At 41.5% G+C, this 4,733-nt stretch overlaps 1 pseudogene; it reads left to right on the plus strand.

The window, feature by feature from the left end:
- Nucleotides 1-848: 848 nt before the first annotated feature.
- LOC114217844 (large ribosomal subunit protein eL8 pseudogene) lies at nt 849-3,062 on the plus strand (annotated as a pseudogene).
- Nucleotides 3,063-4,733: the final 1,671 nt, after the last annotated feature.

The raw sequence follows: 4,733 nt of genomic DNA on the forward strand, positions 1-4,733 counted from the left end.
CCAAATTGATGAGAGATTTGATGCAAAACACGTGTGATTATGTCCATTTCTGATTTCATTTCAGTCTGATGGCATTACTTTTCCATGATCTTTTTGTGAGTGCTGAATATTTTTTCAAACAGAATTTAACAAGTTCTAAGGTTAAAATTCATATTTGTTTTGATCCATGTGAGGTAACTGAATTGAGATACTCTCAATGATAGAGCAGAAGGGAGTGTAATTAATGGCATCCGCAGAGAATCCTTGGGACATATAGAGTTTCTGAATCTCTGAATTCAGCAATGCTGTCAGTGTTTTGGCTGGCAGCCTATAACCCCCTTTTAACCTGAGCCCAGCTTACTCAGCAAGCTATGGCAAATGACTGCTGAGCTGTTACTTTCTTATTTCAAAATACACCTCCAGTTGAGAGAGGGACATGCTCTTTTACATATGGTATAGGATTTTGTTTGGGAACTCAGTTTTCTGTTATGAGTTTTTTAAAGAAATGTGCAGCAGCAGCAGTGGTAAAAAAAAATCAGAAACTTTGGAAAGGACGGAGGGAGGGTAAACTCATAGAAACTGAGATGCCGTACTTGTTTTGGCCAGGCACAGAGAAGTTGAGAAACACTCTGTAGGTGGCCAACAAAATCTATCATGTAGGACAGGGACTACAGAGTTCTGAGCTAAAGTTCTTCCATCTAGCCTGTAATGCCACCACCACTCACAGCGAAACAAGAGCAGCTTTATTCTACTGTCCCATATGTTTATATATCTAAAGAAGTAGTAGTAGAGGGTTGCTGAAGAAAGGCAGGGATTATACTGACCCTGTGTATGAGAGGGTAGGTAAGGAGGAGGGAGGAGAGGAAGTGATGGAAGTGGGGAGCCATCTTCTAAAGAGTGATGATGACAAACACAGTGACCACAAATTCCCCACACTCTGGGAAACACCATTGCTTCCAAAACTAATTGCTGAACTGAGTCAAGTAGAACATTCAAGTAATATACTTCATTCATTCATTCATCGTTCATTCACGCTACAAATATTTACTGAGAACAACCTGTGTTTAAGACACTCTTGTAACACTGTGAATATAGTGCTGAACAAGAGGAAGACCTTGCCCTCAAGCATACAATCCAGTCAGGAAACATAGAATAAACAAGTAAATACACAGTATATGTCAAGCAGTTTCAAATGCTGTTAAGAAACATAAAGGAGGATAATGATACTGACAGTCTCTGGTAGGGAAGGTAGACAGTATTTCCTTATTGGGTGATCAGTGAAGGCCTGTCTGAGGAGCTAGAATATGAACAGAAATGTAAAAGAAGCTAGGCAGGTAGAACCATGTAAAGATCTTAGGAAGAATTTTCAGGAAAGAGAGAATAGCAAACACAAAGGACCTGAAGTAAAAATAAATTTGGTGGCTAGCATTAAAGCAAGAGTGAGAACTAAGCAGAGAACGAATGAAAATCATGGTAGAAAATTAGGCAAGGATCAGAGTACACAGGATTTCATAAGTCATGGCAGTGGCTTTGACTTTTATCATGAATGGGATGAGAAACCATCAGTAATTTCTCTGTAGAGGAGAGATATAAAATTGATTGAAATCTTTAAATGACTCCAAGGATTCTGGTCTGAGCAAATGGATGAATAGCAGCATTATTTGCTGTAGTGAGGAATGCTAGAGACGGTGGGGAGAGGTGAGAAAAAAAGGTCCAACTTAGATTAAGTGTATGAAATGTATTAGATGTGTATTAGACAACAGAAAAGGAATGCTAAGTTGGTAACTACATATCAAAATCTAGGTCCCAGGGGAGAAATCTGTAACGGTGGAAAGGATTTAGACACCATCAGCATTTACATATATATTTAAGGTCATGGGGCTAGAAGAGTTTGTAGAATGACTGTAGATAGCAAAGAGAATACCAAGAACTGAGTCAGGGCTCTCTAACATAAAAAACAGGAGCCTGCAAAGGAAATGGAGAAGAATCAGTAAGGAAGGAGGAAAAAACCACTGTGGTGTCCCATAAGTTAAGTGAAGAGAATATGCCTATAATGAGGCAGTGGGCAACTCTGTCACATTCTGCAAAGAGATCATCGGTTTTGGCAAACGATAGGTGTCAGTGATGGTCCTGGACGAGGTTTCAGTGGGATAGTGTGGAAAACAGCCTGATTGGAGAGGCTGAGGAAAGAATGGAAAGTAAAGAAATGATGAAAATAAGATTGGAGTCTTAGTTGCCTCATTAACAAGAAGCAGAACTTGACCTCCTCCAGCAGCCCAAGATACCGAAAGGGAAGAAGGCGAAGGGGAAGAAGGTGGCCCCAGCCCCTCCTGTCATGAAGAAGCAGGAGGCCAGGAAGGTGGTCAATCCTCTGTTTGAGAAGAGGCCCAAGAATTTTGGCATCGGACAGAACATCCAGCCCCAAAGGGACCTCACCCCCTTTGTCAAATGCCCCTGCTACATCTGGCTGCAGCGGCAGAGGGCTATTCTCTATGAACATCTAAAAGTGCCTCCCACGATTAACCAGTTCACCCAGGCCTTGGACCACCAGACAGCTACTCAACTGCTTAAGCTGGCCCACAAGTACAGACCAGAGACAAAGCAGGAGAAGAAGCAGAGATTGTTGGCCTGGGCTGAGAAGAAAGCTGCAGGCAAAGGGGATGTCCCCACTAAGAGGCGGCCTTTCCTTTGAGCTGGGGTTAACACTGTCACCACTTTGGTGGAAAAGAGGAAGGCTCAGCTGGTAGTGATTGCACATGATGTGGATCCCATTGAGCTGGTGGTTTTCCTGCCTGCCCTGTGCCATAAGATGGGGGTTCCCTACTGCATTATCAAGGGGAAGGCCCGGCTGGGGCGTCTGTCCTCAGGAAGAACTGCACCACCGTCACCTTCACACAGGTCAACTCGGAAGACAGAGGAGCTCAGGCAAAGCTGGGTGAAGCCATCAGGACCAATTACAATGACAGATACGATGAGATCTGCTGCCACTGGGGAGGCAGCATCCTGGGTCCGAAATCTGTGGCTCACATCACCAAGCTGGAAAAGGCAAAGGCTAAAGAACTGGCCACCAAACTGGGCTGAGTGGACGCTTTTGAATTTTCTGTACATGAAAGTAATAAAAAGTTGTCTTTCAGCCAGTGTCAAAAAAAAAAAAAGAACTTGATCCATATAATCTGAGATTTCTTCTATCTAGACATTTTTCATATTTTTATCATGAGTTTGAGCTCTTTTTATGTATGCCATTTTGTCAATCCCTGAATTCCTGGTTCATTTCATTTTCTTCCATTGCAATTAAAAATGAGACAGAAAAATAATGAACATTAGCAATTTCTCCCCAGAACTAATTTTTCAATTTCAGAAATCAGGTAACATCATTACCATCATTACCTGTTAGCCTATGCCAATAGTTTTAGGCTGCTATTTTGGATTTGTTGCCCTTAAGAGAAAAAATATTTTCATTTCCTAATGTTCAATATTTTCTTAATAAATTATTTTCAGAAAACTACTGCCTTAAGGCACCTCTGCAGAAAAATATAATAATTGACAACATTGCAAGTAAATTTAAAATATATCTAATATAGCCGAAGAGGAGTTAATAAGATGCCTTTCACTTCTGATCCAAAGTGGACAGTGGTTGCAATGATTAGACATTTTATAGTTATCTAGAAGATATTCCTATCTTGGTAATAGGAATATTCAAGTCAGTGAATTATTTACAGGGAAAGAACAGAATGAAGACCTCTTGTTTAGGTATATCTCTTCTAGATACAAAGCTATAAAAACAAAGCAAAACAAAAATCAAACCAACCTCCTGCCATTCAAGCAATAGTTCTACTGTGACTACTACTGCTACCACCACCACCACCACCACCACTAATAATAATAAGTAAATCAGGCGGGAGTGATTTGATAAATACGGTCTACCTTTCAACAGAGTGAAAAGTGAATCGCCAAGCAATGCTTTAGTGCAGTATTTTATCCATGGTGCATGTGATCCCAAATCTGTCAACATTAAACTATTGCTTCTATAAAGCAGATGGAATTATGCCGCTGGGAGGGGGTCTGTGATATATAATAAGAAATATATATTTAGTCTTTGTCCCTGTTTCTGGTACAGAACTAAAACCCTTGGAATTTCCTAAGTAAAGAGAACAGTAAATGTGTTTTTTGTTACGTGAATGAGGTGACTTTTTGGAAGCACCTAAGGATGGGGGTTGGTTACCTGAAGAACTAACCTTATAAGCAGAGATTTGGAACTTTCAGTCCCACTCCCTGCTTCTTGGGAGGAGAAAGGGACTGGAGATTGAGATTAATGACCAATGGCCAATGATTTCATCAGTCATGCCTATGTCATGAAACCTCCATAAAAACCCAAAGGAGAGGATTCAGAGAGCTTCTGGGTTGGTGGGCACTTGGAGATGTGGGGAGAGGGGCACACCTGGAGATGGCATGCATGGAAGCTCTGCATCTCTTCCCCATATCTTGACCTGTGCAACTCTTCCATCTGGCAGTTCCTTAATTATATTTTTTTTTAAAGATTTTATTTATTTATTTGAGAGAGAGAGAATGAGAGAGAGAGAGCACGAGAGGGAAGAGGGTCAGAGGGAGAAGCAGACTCCCTGCTGAGCAGGGAGCCCGATGTGGGACTCGATCCCGGGACTCCAGGATCATGACCTGAGCCGAAGGCAGTCGCTTAACCAACTGAGCCACCCAGGCGCCCTTAATTATATTTTTTACATAAACTGGTGATCCAG

Source organism: Eumetopias jubatus, unplaced genomic scaffold (genome assembly GCF_037043125.1).
Source record: "Eumetopias jubatus isolate StellerSeaLion01/CBP00866 unplaced genomic scaffold, mEumJub1_p1.0 scaffold_7, whole genome shotgun sequence".
NCBI classification, from domain to species: Eukaryota; Metazoa; Chordata; class Mammalia; order Carnivora; family Otariidae; genus Eumetopias; species Eumetopias jubatus.